The sequence below is a fragment of the Schistocerca americana genome, chromosome 10, assembly GCF_021461395.2.
Source record: "Schistocerca americana isolate TAMUIC-IGC-003095 chromosome 10, iqSchAmer2.1, whole genome shotgun sequence".
Classification (NCBI taxonomy): Eukaryota; Metazoa; Arthropoda; class Insecta; order Orthoptera; family Acrididae; genus Schistocerca; species Schistocerca americana.
In genome coordinates this window covers 33399956-33415534 of record NC_060128.1, presented here as the reverse complement: position 1 = coordinate 33415534, position 15579 = coordinate 33399956, and positions in this window count along the sequence as shown.

Below are 15579 nucleotides of genomic sequence, written 5' to 3'. Positions count from 1 at the left end.
GAGAGTTTCAAATCATAGAGAGTTTGAGTGTCAGTCCGCTTCTACTTTAATCGGCATTGTGGCTTTTGTATTAAATTCGGATGCAATTGCTGAGTTTCATCATCAACAAGAATGTCCAAGGGATACAGTAAACCTGAAGTGAAGCAGTGGAATCAAAAACATGACTCACAGGAGACGTTCAAATCATAGAGAGTTAGAGTGTCCGTCCTCTTGTACTTAAGTCTGTATTCTGCCTTTTATATTAAATTCGGATGCAATTTCTGTGTTTCATCGTCAATAAGAAGGTCCAAGGGATACAGTGAAACTAAAGTGAAGCATCGGAAGATAAAACTGGACTCACAGGAGATGTTCAAATCGTAGAGAGTTAGAGTGTCAGTCCTTTTGTATTAATTTCGTATGCAATTTCTGTGTTTCATCGTCAATAAGAAGGTCCAAGGGATACAGTAAACCTGAAGTGAAGCATCGGAATCTATAAGTGGACTCACAGGAGAGGTTCAAATCATATAAAGTTAGAGTGTCAGACCTCTTGTACTTAAGTCGGCATTGTGCCTTTTATATTAAATTAGGATGCAATTTCTGTGTTTCATCGTCAATAAGAAGGCCCAAGGGATACAGAAAACCTGAAATGAAGCATCGGAATCTAAAACTGAATTCACAGGAGAGGTTCAAATCATAGAAAGTTAGAGTGTCAGTTCACTTGTACTTAAGTCGGCATTGTGGGTTTTGTATTTTATTCGGATGCAATTTCTATGTTTTATCGTCAATAAGAACGTCTAAGGGATACAGTAAACCTGAAGTGAAGCATCGGAAATTAAAACTGGACTCACGGGAGAGTTTCACATCATAGAAAGTTAGAGTGTCATTCCTCATGTACTTAAGTAGGCATTGTGCCTTTCGTATTAGATTCGGATGCAATTTCTGTGTTTCATCGTCAATAAGAAGGTCCAAGGGATACAGTAAACCTGAAGTGAAACATCAGAATCTAAAACTCGACTCACAGGAGAGGTACCAATCATAGAGAGTTAGAGTGTCAGTCCTCTTGTACTTAAGTCGGCATTGTGCCTTTTGTATTTTATTCGGATGCAATTTCTGTGTTTCATCAAGAATAAGAACGTCCAAGAGATACAGTAAACCTGAAGTGAAGCATCGGCATCTAAAACTGGACTCACAGGAGAGAATCAAACCATAGAAAGTTAGAGTGTCATTCCTCTTGTACTTAAGTCGGCATTGTGCCTTTCGTATTAAATTCCGATGCAATTTCTGTGTTTCATCGTCAATAAGTAGGTCCAAGGGGTACAGTAAACCTGAAGTGAAGCATCAGAATCCAAAACTGGACTCACAGAAGAGGTTCAAATCATAGAAAGTAAGAGTGTCAGTCCTCTTGTACTTAAGTCGGCATTGTACCTTTTGTATTAAATTCGGATGTAATTTCTTTGTTTCATCGTCAATAAGAAGGTCCAAGGGATACAGTAAACCTGAAGTGAAGCATCGGAATCTAAAACTGGACTCACAGGAGAGGTTTAAGTCATCGAACGTTAAAGTGTCAGTCCTCTTGTACTTAAGTCGGCATTGTGCCATTTATATTAAATTCGGATGCAATTTCTGTGTTTCATCGTCAATAAGAAGGTCCAAGAGATACAATAAACCTGAAGTGAAGCATCGGAATCTAAAACTGGACTCACAGGAGAGGTTCAAATAATCGAAATTTAGAGTGTCAGTCCTCTCGTACTTAAGTCGGTATTGTGCTTTTGTGTTGAATTTGGATGCAATTTCTGTGTTTAATCGTCAATAAGAAGGTACAAAGGAAACAGTAAACCTGAAGTGAAGCATCGGAATCTAAAACTGGACTCACAGGAGAGGTTCAAATCATAGAAAATTTGAGTGTCAGTCCTCTTGTACTTAAGTCAGCATTGTGCCTTTTGTATTAAATTCGGATGCAATTTCTGTGTTTCATCGTCAAAACGAAGGTGCAAGGGATACATTAAACCTGAAGTGAAGCATCGGAATCTAAAACTGGACTCACAGGCGAGGTTCAAATCATCGAAAGTTAGGGTGTCAGTCCTCTTGTACTTAAGTCGGCATTGTGCCTTTTGATTTAAATTCGGATGCAATTTCTGTGTTTCATCCTCAATAAGAAGGTCCAAGGGATACAGTAAACCTGAAGTGAAGCATCGGAATCTAAAATTGGACTCACAGGAGAGGTTCAAATCATCGAAAGTTAGAGTGTCAGTCCTCTTGTACTTAAGGCGGCATTGTGCCTTTTGTATTAAATTCGGATGCAATTTCTGTGTTTCATCGTCAATAAGAACGTCCTAGGGATACAGTAAACCTTAATTGAAGCATCGGAATCTAGCACTGGACTCACATTAGAGGTTGAAATCATAGAGAGTCACAGTGTCAGTCCTCTTGTACTTAAGTCGGTATTCTGCCTTTTGTATTAAATTCGGATGCAATTTCTGTGTTTCATCGTCAATAAGAAGGTCCAAGGGATACAGTGAACCTGAAGTAGAGCATCGGAAAATAAAAGTCTACTCACAGGAGAGGTTCATATCATAGAGAGTTAGAGTGCCAGTCCTCTTGTACTTAAGCCGGCATTGTGCCTTTTGTATTAAATTCAAATGCAATATCTGTGTTTCATCGTCAATAAGAAGGTCCAAGGGATACAGTAAAGCTGAAGTGAAGCATCGGAATCTAAAAGTGGACTCACAGGAGAGGTCCAAATCATAAAATGTTAGAGTGTCAGACCTCATGTACTTAAGTCGGCATTGTGCCTTTTATATTAAATTAGGATGCAATTTCTGTGTTTCACCGTCAATAAGAAGGTCCAAGGGATACAGTAAACCTGAAGTGAAGCATCGGAATCTAAAACTGAACTCACAGGAGAGGTTCAAATCATAGAAAGTTAGAGTGTCAGTTCTCTTGTACTTAAGTCGGCATTGTGCCTTTTGTATTTTATTCGGATGCAATTTCTGTGTTTTATCGACAATAAGAACGTCTAAGGGATACAGTAAACCTGAAGTGAAGCATCGGATAATAAAACCGGACTCACGGGAGAGTTTCACATCATAGAAAGTTAGAGTGTCATTCCTCATGTACTTAAGTAGGCATTGTGCCTTTCGTATTAGATTCGGATGCAATTTCTGTGTTTCATCGTCAATAAGAAGGTCCAAGGGATACAGTAAACCTGAAGTGAAACATCAGAATCTAAAACTGGACTCACAGGAGAGGTTCCAATCATAGAGAGTTAGAGTGTCAGTCCTCTTGTACTTAAGTCGGCATTGTGCCTTTTGTATTTTATTCGGATGCAATTTCTGTGTTTCATCAAGAATAAGAACGTCCAAGAGATACAGTAAACCTGAAGTGAAGCATCGGCATCTAAAACTGGACTCACAGGAGAGATTCAAACAATAGAAAGTTAGAGTGTCATTCCTCTTGTACTTAAGTCGGCATTGTGCCTTTCGTATTAAATTCTGATGCAATTTCTGTGTTTCATCGTCAATAAGAAGGTCCAAGGGGTACAGTAAACCTGAAGTGAAGCATCAGAATCCAAAACTGGACTCACAGAAGAGGTTCAAATCATAGAAAGTTAGAGTGTCAGTCCTCTTGTACTTAAGTCGTCATTGTGCATTTTGTATTAAGTTCGGATGCAATTTCTGTGTTTCATCGTCAATAAGAAGGTCCAATGGATACAGTAAACCTGAAGTGAAGCAGTGGAATCTAAAACTGTACTCACAGTAGAGTTTCAAATCATAGAGAGTTAAAGTGTCAGTCCTCTTGTACTTAAGTCGGTATTCTGCCTTTTGTATTAGATTCGGATGCAATTTCTGTGTTTCATCGTCAATAAGAAGGTCCAAGGGATACAGTGAACCTAAATTGAAGCATCGGAAGATAAAACTGGACTCACAGGAGAGGTTCAAATCGTAGAGAGTTAGAGTGTCAGTCCTTTTGTATTAAATTCTAATGCAATTTCTGTGTTTCATCGTCAATAAGAAGGTCCAAGGGATACAGTAAACCTGAAGTGAAGCATCGGAATCTAAAAGTGGACTCACAGGAGAGATTCAAATCATAAAAAGTTAGGTCGGCATTGTGCCTTTTGTATTAAATTCGGATGCAATTTCTGTGTTTCATCGTCAATAAGAATGTCCAAGGGATACAGTAAACCTGAAGTGAAGCTTCAGAATCTAAAACTGGACTCACAGGGGAGGTTCAAATCATAGAAAGTTAGAGTGTCAGTCCTCTTGTACTTAAGTCGGCATTGTGCATTTTGTATTAAATTCGGATGCAATTTCTGTGTTTTGTCGACAATAAGAACGTCTAAGGGATACAGTAAACCTGAAGTGAAGCATCGGAAAATAAAACTGGACTCACGGGAGAGTTTCACATCATAGAAAGTTAGAGTGTCATTTTTCATGTACTTAAGTAGGCCTTGTGCCTTTCGTATTAAATTCGGATGCAATTTCTGTGTTTCATCGTCAATAAGAAGGTCCAAGGGATACAGCAAACCTGAAGTGAAGCATCGGAATCTAAAACTGGTCTCACAGCAGAGGTTCAAATCATGGAGAGTTAGAGTGTCAGTCCACTTGTACTTAAGTCAGCATTGTGCCTTTTGTATTACATTCGGATGCAATTGCTGTGTTTCATCATAAATAAGAAGGTCCAAGGGATACAGTAAACCTTAAGTGAAGCATCGGAATCTGAAACTGGACTCACAGGAGAGGTTCAAATCATCGAAAGTTAGAGTGTCAGTCCTCTTGTACTAAAGTCGGCATTGTGCCTTTTGTATAAAATTCGGATGCAATTTCTGTGTTTCGCCGTCAATAAGATAGTCCAAGGGTTACAGTAAACCTAAATTGAAGCATCGGAATCTAAAACTGGACTCACAGGAGAGTTTCAAATCATAGAGAGTTAGAGTGTCAGTCCGCTTCTACTTTAATCGGCATTGTGGCTTTTGTATTAAATTCGGATGCAATTGCTGAGTTTCATCATCAACAAGAATGTCCAAGGGATACAGTAAACCTGAAGTGAAGCAGTGGAATCAAAAACATGACTCACAGGAGACGTTCAAATCATAGAGAGTTAGAGTGTCCGTCCTCTTGTACTTAAGTCTGTATTCTGCCTTTTATATTAAATTCGGATGCAATTTCTGTGTTTCATCGTCAATAAGAAGGTCCAAGGGATACAGTGAAACTAAAGTGAAGCATCGGAAGATAAAACTGGACTCACAGGAGATGTTCAAATCGTAGAGAGTTAGAGTGTCAGTCCTTTTGTATTAATTTCGTATGCAATTTCTGTGTTTCATCGTCAATAAGAAGGTCCAAGGGATACAGTAGACCTGAAGTGAAGCATCGGAATCTATAAGTGGACTCACAGGAGAGGTTCAAATCATATAAAGTTAGAGTGTCAGACCTCTTGTACTTAAGTCGGCATTGTGCCTTTTATATTAAATTAGGATGCAATTTCTGTGTTTCATATTCAATAAGAAGGCCCAAGGGATACAGAATACCTGAAATGAAGCATCGGAATCTAAAACTGAACTCACAGGAGAGGTTCAAATCATAGAAAGTTAGAGTGTCAGTTCACTTGTACTTAAGTCGGCATTGTGCGTTTTGTATTTTATTCGGATGCAATTTCTATGTTTTATCGTCAATAAGAACGTCTAAGGGATACAGTAAACCTGAAGTGAAGCATCGGAAACTAAAACTGGACTCACGGGAGAGTTTCACATCATAGAAAGTTAGAGTGTCATTCCTCATGTACTTAAGTAGGCATTGTGCCTTTCGTATTAGATTCGGATGCAATTTCTGTGTTTCATCGTCAATAAGAAGGTCCAAGGGATACAGTAAACCTGAAGTGAAACATCAGAATCTAAAACTCGACTCACAGGAGAGGTACCAATCATAGAGAGTTAGAGTGTCAGTCCTCTTGTACTTAAGTCGGCATTGTGCCTTTTGTATTTTATTCGGATGCAATTTCTGTGTTTCATCAAGAATAAGAACGTCCAAGAGATACAGTAAACCTGAAGTGAAGCATCGGCATCTAAAACTGGACTCACAGGAGAGATTCAAACCATAGAAAGTTAGAGTGTCATTCCTCTTGTACTTAAGTCGGCATTGTGCTTTTTGTATTAAATTCTGATGCAATTTCTGTGTTTCATCGTCAATAAGAAGGTCCAAGGGGTACAGTAAACCTGAAGTGAAGCATCAGAATCCAAAACTGGACTCACAGAAGAGGTTCAAATCATAGAAAGTAAGAGTGTCAGTCCTCTTGTACTTAAGTCGGCATTGTACCTTTTGCATTAAATTCGGATGTAATTTCTTTGTTTCATCGTCAATAAGAAGGTCCAAGGGATACAGTAAACCAGAAGTGAAGCATCGGAATCTAAAACTGGACTCACAGGAGAGGTTTAAGTCATCGAACGTTAAAGTGTCAGTCCTCTTGTACTTAAGTCGGCATTGTGCCATTTATATTACATTCGGATGCAATTTCTGTGTTTCATCGTCAATAAGAAGGTCCAAGGGATACAATAAACCTGAAGTGAAGCATCGGAATCTAAAACTGGACTCACAGGAGAGGTTCAAATAATCGAAATTTAGAGTGTCAGTCCTCTCGTACTTAAGTCGGTATTGTGCTTTTGTATTGAATTTGGATGCAATTTCTGTGTTTAATTGTCAATAAGAAGGTCCAAAGGAAACAGTAAACCTGAAGTGAAGCATCGGAATCTAAAACTGGACTCACAGGAGAGGTTCAAATCATAGAAAATTTGAGTGTCAGTCCTCTTGTACTTAAGTCGGCATTGTGCCTTTTGTATTAAATTCGGATGCAATTTCTGTGTTTCATCGTCAAAACGAAGGTGCAAGGGATACATTAAACCTGAAGTGAAGCATCGGAATCTAAAACTGGACTCACAGGCGAGGTTCAAATCATCGAAAGTTAGGGTGTCAGTCCTCTTGTACTTAAGTCGGCATTGTGCCTTTTGATTTAAATTCGGATGCAATTTCTGTGTTTCATCCTCAATAAGAAGGTCCAAGGGATACAGTAAACCTGAAGTGAAGCATCGGAATCTAAAATTGGACTCACAGGAGAGGTTCAAATCATCGAAAGTTAGAGTGTCAGTCCTCTTGTACTTAAGGCGGCATTGTGCCTTTTGTATTAAATTCGGATGCAATTTCTGTGTTTCATCGTCAATAAGAACGTCCTAGGGATACAGTAAACCTTAATTGAAGCATCGGAATCTAGCACTGGACTCACATTAGAGGTTGAAATCATAGAGAGTCACAGTGTCAGTCCTCTTGTACTTAAGTCGGTATTCTGCCTTTTGTATTAAATTCGGATGCAATTTCTGTGTTTCATCGTCAATAAGAAGGTCCAAGGGATACAGTGAACCTGAAGTAGAGCATCGGAAAATAAAAGTCTACTCACAGGAGAGGTTCATATCATAGAGAGTTAGAGTGCCAGTCCTCTTGTACTTAAGCCGGCATTGTGCCTTTTGTATTAAATTCAAATGCAATATCTGTGTTTCATCGTCAATAAGAAGGTCCAAGGGATACAGTAAAGCTGAAGTGAAGCATCGGAATCTAAAAGTGGACTCACAGGAGAGGTCCAAATCATAAAATGTTAGAGTGTCAGACCTCATGTACTTAAGTCGGCATTGTGCCTTTTATATTAAATTAGGATGCAATTTCTGTGTTTCACCGTCAATAAGAAGGTCCAAGGGATACAGTAAACCTGAAGTGAAGCATCGGAATCTAAAACTGAACTCACAGGAGAGGTTCAAATCATAGAAAGTTAGAGTGTCAGTTCTCTTGTACTTAAGTCGGCATTGTGCCTTTTGTATTTTATTCGGATGCAATTTCTGTGTTTTATCGACAATAAGAACGTCTAAGTGATACAGTAAACCCGAAGTGAAGCATCGGAAAATAAAACCGGACTCACGGGAGAGTTTCACATCATAGAAAGTTAGAGTGTCATTCCTCATATACTTAAGTAAGCATTGTGGCTTTCGTATTAAATTCGGATGCAATCTCTGTGTTTCATCGTCAATAAGAAGGTCCAAGGGATACAGCAAACCTGAAGTCAAGCATCGGAATCTAAAACTGGACTCACAGGAGAGGTTCAAATCATGGAGAGTTAGAGTGTCAGTCCACTTGTACTTAAGTCAGCATTGTGCGTTTTGTATTAAATTCGGATGCAATTGCTGTGTTTCATCATAAATAAGAAGGTCCAAGGGACACAGTAAACCTTAAGTGAAGCATCGGAATCTGAAACTGGACTCACAGGAGAGGTTCAAATCATCGAAAGTTAGAGTGTCAGTCCTCTTGTACTAAAGTCGGCATTGTGCCTTTTGTATAAAATTCGAATGCAATTTCTGTGTTTCGCCGTCAATAAGATAGTCCAAGGGATACAGTAAAACTAAATTGAAGCATCGGAATCTAAAACTGGACTCACAGGAGAGGTTCAAATCATAGAGAGTTAGAGTGTCAGTCCGCTTCTACTTAAATCGGCATTGTGGCTTTTGTATTAAATTCGGATGCAATTGCTGAGTTTCATCATCAACAAGAATGTCCAAGGGATACATTAAACCTGAAGTGAAGCAGTGGAATCAAAAACATGACTCACAGGAGACGTTCAAATCATAGAGAGTTAGAGTGTCCGTCCTCTTGTACTTAAGTCTGTATTCTGCATTTTATATTAAATTCGGATGCAATTTCTGTGTTTCATCGTCAATAAGAAGGTCCAAGGGATACAGTGAAACTAAAGTGAAGCATCGGAAGATAAAACTGGACTCACAGGAGATGTTCAAATCGTAGAGAGTTAGAGTGTCAGTCCTTTTGTATTAATTTCGTATGCAATTTCTGTGTTTCATCGTCAATAAGAAGGTCCAAGGGATACAGTAAACCTGAAGTGAAGCATCGGAATCTAAAAGTGGACTCACAGGAGAGGTTTAAATCATAAAAAGTTAAGTCGGCATTGTGCCTTTTGTATTAATTTCGGATGCAATTTCTGTGTTTCATCGTCAATAAGAAGGTCCAAGAGATACAGTAAACCTGAAGTGAAGCATCAGAATCTAAAACTGGACTCACAGGGGAGGTTCAAATCATAGAAAGTTAGAGTGTCAGTCCTCTTGTACTTAAGTCGGCATTGTGCATTTTGTATTAAGTTCGGATGCAATTTCTGTGTTTCATCGTCAATAAGAAGGTCCAAGGGATACAGTAAACCTGAAGTGAAGCAGTGGAATCTAAAACTGTACTCACAGTAGAGGTTCAAATCATAGAGAGTTAAAGTGTCAGTCCTCTTGTACTTAAGTCGGTATTCTGCCTTTTGTATTAAATTCGGATGCAATTTCTGTGTTTCATCGTCAATAAGAAGGTCCAAGGGATACAGTGATCATAAAGTGAAGCATCGGAAGATAAAACTGGACTCACAGGAGAGGTTCAAATCGTAGAGAGTTAGAGTGTCAGTCCTTTTGTATTAAATTCGGATGCAATTTCTGTGTTTCATCGTCAATAAGAAGGTCCAAGGGATACAGTAAACCTGAAGTGAAGCATCGGAATCTAAAAGTGGACTCACAGGAGAGGTTCAAATCATAAAAAGTTAGGTCGGCATTGTGCCTTTTGTATTAAATTCGGATGCAATTTCTGTGTTTCATCGTCAATAAGAATGTCCAAGGGATACAGTAAAGCTGAAGTGAAGCTTCAGAATCTAAAACTGGACTCACAGGGGAGGTTCAAATCATAGAAAGTTAGAGTGTCAGTCCTCTTGTACTTAAGTCGGCATTGTGCATTTCGTATTAAATTCGGATGCAATTTCTGTGTTTCACCGTCAATAAGAAGGTCCAAGGGATACAGTAAACCTGAAGTGAGGCATCGGAATCTAAAACTGAACTCACAGGAGAGGTTCAAATCATAGAAAGTTAGAGTGTCAGTTCTCTTGCACTTAAGTCGGCATTGTGAATTTTGTATTTTATTCGGATGCAATTTCTGTGTTTTATCGACAATAAGAACGTCTAAGGGATACAGTAAACCTGAAGTGAAGCATCGGAAAATAAAACTGGACTCACGGGAGAGTTTCACATCTTAGAAACTTAGAGTGTCATTCCTCATGTACTTAAGTAGGCATTGTGCCTTTCGTATTAAATTCGGATGCAATTTCTGTGTTTCATCGTCAATAAGAAGGTCCAAGGGATACAGCAAACCTGAAGTGAAGCATCGGAATCTAAAACTGGACTCACAGGAGAGGTTCAAATCATGGAGAGTTAGAGTGTCAGTCCACTTGTACTTAAGTCAGCATTGTGCCTTTTGTATTAAATTCGGATGCAATTGCTGTGTTTCATCATAAATAAGAAGGTCCAAATGATACAGTAAACCTTAAGTGAAGCATCGGAATCTGAAACTGGACTCACAGGAGAGGTTCAGATCATCGAAAGTTAGAGTGTCAGTCCTCTTGTACTAAAGTCGGCATTGTGCCTTTTGTATAAAATTCGGATGCAATTTCTGTGTTTCGCCGTCAATAAGATAGTCCAAGGGATACAGTAAACCTAAATTGAAGCATCGGAATCTAAAACTGGACTCACAGGAGAGTTTCAAATCATAGAGAGTTAGAGTGTCAGTCCGCTTCTACTTTAATCGGCATTGTGGCTTTTGTATTAAATTCGGATGCAATTGCTGAGTTTCATCATCAACAAGAATGTCCAAGGGATACAGTAAACCTGAAGTGAAGCAGTGGAATCAAAAACATGACTCACAGGAGACGTTCAAATCATAGCGAGTTAGAGTGTCCGTCCTCTTGTACTTAAGTCTGTATTCTGCCTTTTATATTAAATTCGGATGCAATTTCTGTGTTTCATCGTCAATAACAAGGTCCAAGGGATACAGTGAAACTAAAGTGAAGCATCGGAAGATAAAACTGGACTCACAGGAGATGTTCAAATCGAGAGAGTTAGAGTGTCAGTCCTTTTGTATTAATTTCGTATGCAATTTCTGTGTTTCATCGTCAATAAGAAGGTCCAAGGGATACAGTAAACCTGAAGTGAAGCTTCGGAATCTAAAAGTGGACTCACAGGAGAGGTTTAAATCATAAAAAGTTATGTCGGCATTGTGCCTTTTGTATTAATTTCGGATGCAATTTCTGTGTTTCATCGTCAATAAGAAGGTCCAAGGGATACAGTAAACCTGAAGTGAAGCATCAGAATCTAAAACTGGACTCACAGGGGAGGTTCAAATCATAGAAAGTTAGAGTGTCAGTCCTCTTGTACTTAAGTCGGCATTGTGCATTTTGTATTAAATTCGGATGCAATTTTTGTGTTTCATCGTCAATAAGAGGGCCCAAGGGATACAGTAAACCTGAAGTGAAGCATGGGAATCTAAAACTGGACTCACTGGAGAGGTTTAAATCACGAAAGTTAGAGTGTCAGTCCTCTTGTACTTAAGTCGGCATTGTGCCATTTTCATTAAATTCGGATGCAATTTCTGTGTTTCATCGTCAATAAGAAGGTCTAAGGGATACAGTAAACCTGAAGTGAAGCATCGGAATCTAAAACTGGACTCACAGAAGAGGTTCAAATCATAGAGAGTTAGAGTGTCAGTCCACTTGTACGTAAGTCATCATTCTGCCTTTTGTATTAAATTTGGATGCAATTGCTGTGTTTCATCATCAATATGAAGGTCCAAGGGATACAGTAAATCTGAAGTGAAGCATCGGAATATAAAACTGGACTCACAGGAGTGGTTCAAATCATCGAAAGTTAGAGTGTCAGTCCTCTTGTACTTATGTCGTTATTGTGCCTTTTGTATTAAATTCGGATGCAATTTCTGTGTTTCAGCGTCAATAAGAAGGTCCAAGGGATACAGTAAACCTGAAGTGAAGCATCGGAATCTAAAACTGGACTCACAGGAGAGGTTCAAATAATCGAAATTTAGAATGTTAGTCCTCTCGTACTTAAGTCGGCATTGTGCATTTTGTATTGAATTTGGATGCAATTTCTGTGTTTCATCGTCAATGAGAAGGTCCAAGGGATACAGTAAACCTGAAGTGAAGCAGCGGAATCAAAAACATGACTCACAGGAGAGGTTCAAATCATAGAGAGTTAGAGTGTCAGTCCTCTTGTACCGAAGTCGGTATTCTGCCTTTAGTATTAAATTCGGATGCATTGTCTGAGTTTCATCGTCAATAAGAAGGTCCAAGGGATACAGTGAAACTAAAGTGATGCATCGGAAGATAAAACTGGACTCACAGGAGAGGTTCAAATCGTTGAGAGTTAGAGTGTCAGTCCTTTTGTATTAAATTCGGATGCAATTTCTGTGTTTCATCGTCAATAAGAAGGTCCAAGGGATACAGTAAACCTGAAGTGAAGCTTCAGAATCTAAAACTGGACTCACAGGGGAGGTTCAAATCATAGAAAGTTAGAGTGTCAGTCCTCTTGTACTTAAGTCGGCATTGTGCATTTTGTATTAAATTCGGATGCAATTTCTGTGTTTCACCGTCAATAAGAAGGTCCAAGGGATACAGTAAACCTGAAGTGAAGCATCGGAATCTAAAACTGAACTCACAGGAGAGGTTCAAATCATAGAAAGTTAGAGTGTCAGTTCTCTTGTACTTAAGTCGGCATTGTGCCTTTTGTATTTTATTCGGATGCAATTTCTGTGTTTTATCGACAATAAGAACGTCTAAGGGATACAGTAAACCTGAAGTGAAGCATCGGAAAATAAAACCGGACTCACGGGAGAGTTTCACATCATAGAAAGTTAGAGTGTCATTCCTCATGTACTTAAGTAGGCATTGTGGCTTTCGTATTAAATTCGGATGCAATTTCTGTGTTTCATCGTCAATAAGAAGGTCCAAGGGATACAGCAAACCTGAAGTGAAGCATCGGTATCTAAAACTGGACTGACAGGAGAGGTTCAAATCATGGAGAGTTAGAGTGTCAGTCCACTTGTACTTAAGTCAGCATTGTGCCTTTTGTATTAAATTCGGCTGCAATTGCTGTGTTTCATCATCAATAAGAAGGTCCAAGGGATACAGTAAACCTTAAGTGAAGCATCGGAATCTGAAACTGGACTCACAGGGGAGGTTCAAATCATCGAAAGTTAGAGTGTCAGTCCTCTTGTACTAAAGTCGGCATTGTGCCTTTTGTATAAAATTCGGATGCAATTTCTGTGTTTCGCCGTCAATAAGATAGTCCAAGGGATACAGTAAAACTAAATTGAAGCATCGGAATCTAAAACTGGACTCACAGGAGAGGTTCAAATCATAGAGAGTTAGAGTGTCAGTCCGCTTCTACTTAAATCGGCATTGTGGCTTTTGTATTAAATTCGGACGCAATTGCTGAGTTTCATCAACAACAAGAATGTCCAAGGGACACAGTAAACCTGAAGTGAAGCAGTGGAATCAAAAACGTGACTCACAGGAGACGTTCAAATCATAGAGAGTTAGAGTGTCAGTCCTTTTGTATTAATTTCGTATGCAATTTCTGTGTTTCATCGTCATTAAGAAGGTCCAAGGGATACAGTAAACCTGAAGTGAAGCATCGGAATCTAAAAGTGGACTCACAGGAGAGGTATAAATCATAAAAAGTTAAGTCGGCATTGTGCCTTTTGTATTAATTTCGGATGCAATTTCTGTGTTTCATCGTCAATAAGAAGGTCCAAGGGATACAGTAAACCTGAAGTGAAGCATCAGAATCTAAAACTGGACTCACAGGGGAGGTTCAAATCATAGAAAGTTAGAGTGTCAGTCCTCTTGTACTTATGTCGGTATTGTGCCTTCTGTATTAAATTCGGATGCAATTTCTGTGTTTCATCGTCAATAAGAAGGTCCAAGGGATACAGTAAACCTGAAGTGAAGCATCGGAATCTAAAACTGGACTCACAGGAGAGGTTCAAATAATCGAAATTTAGAATGTTAGTAATCTCGTACTTAAGTCGGCATTGTGCATTTTGTATTGAATTTGGATGCAATTTCTGTGTTTCATCGTCAATAAGAAGGTCCAACGGATACAGTAAACCTGAAGTGAAGCAGCGGAATCAAAAACATGTCTCACAGGAGAGGTTCAAATCATAGAGAGTTAGAGTGTCAGTCCTCTTGTACCGAAGTCGGTATTCTGCCTTTAGTATTAAATTCGGATGCATTTTCTGTGTTTCATCGTCAATAAGAAGGTCCAAGGGATACAGTGAAACTAAAGTGATGCATCGGAAGATAAAACTGGACTCACAGGAGAGGTTCAAATCGTAGAGAGTTAGAGTGTCAGTCCTTTTGTATTAAATTCGGATGCAATTTCTGTGTTTCATCGTCAATAAGAAGGTCCAAGGGATACAGTAAACCTGAAGTGAAGCATCGGAATCTAAAACTGTACTCACAGTAGAGGTTCAAATCATAGAGTGTTAGAGTGTCAGTCCTCTTGTACTTAAAACGGCATTGTGCCTTTTGTATTATATTCGGATGCAATTTCTGTGTTTCATCGTCAATAAGAAGGTCCAAGGGATACAGTAAACCTGAAGTGAAGCATCGGAATCTAAATCTGGACTCACAGGAGAGGTTTAAATCATCGAAAGTTAGAGTGTCAGTCCTCTTGTACATAAGTCGGCATTGTGCCATTTTCATTAAATTCGGATGCAATTTCTGTGTTTCATCGTCAATAAGAAGGTCTAAGGGATACAGTAAACCTGAAGTGAAGAATCGGAATCTAAAACTAGCCTCACAGGAGAGGTTCAAATCATAGAGAGTTAGAGTGTCAGTCCACTTGTACGTAAGTCAGCATTCTGCCTTTTGTATTAAATTCGGATGCAATTGCTGTGTTTCATCATCAATAAGAAGGTCCAAGGGATACAGTAAATCTGAAGTGAAGCATCGGAATCTAAAACTGGACTCACAGGAGTGGTTCAAATCATCGAAAGTTAGAGTGTCAGTCCTCTTGTACTTAAGTCGGCATTGTGCATTTTGTATTAAATTCGGATGCAATTTCTGTGTTTCATCGTCAATAAGAAGGTCAAGGGATACAGTAAACCTGAAGTGAAGCAGTGGAATCTAAAACTGTACTCACAGTAGAGGTTCAAATCATAGAGAGTTAAAGTGTCAGTTCTCTTGTACTTAAGTCGGTATTCTGCCTTTTGTATTAAATTCGGATGCAATTTCTGTGTTTCATCGTCAATACGAAGGTCCAAGGGATACAGTGAACCTAAAGTGAAGCATCGGAAGATTAAACGGGACTCACAGGAGAGGTTCAAATCGTAGAGAGTTAGAGTGTCAGTCCTTTTGTATTAAATTCGGATGCAATTTCTGTGTTTCATCGTCAATAAGAAGGTCCAAGGGATACAGTAAACCTGAAGTGAAGCATCGGAATCTAAAAGTGGACTCACAGGAGAGGTTCAAATCATAAAAAGTTAAGTCGGCATTGTGCCTTTTGTATTAAATTCGGATGCAATTTCTGTGTTTCATCGTCAATAAGAATGTCCAAGGGATACAGTAAACCTGAAGTGAAGCATCAGAATCTAAAACTGGACTCACAGGGGAGGTTCAAATCATAGAATGTTAGAGTGTCAGTCCTCTTGTACTTAAGTCGGCATTGTGCATTTTGTATTAAATTCG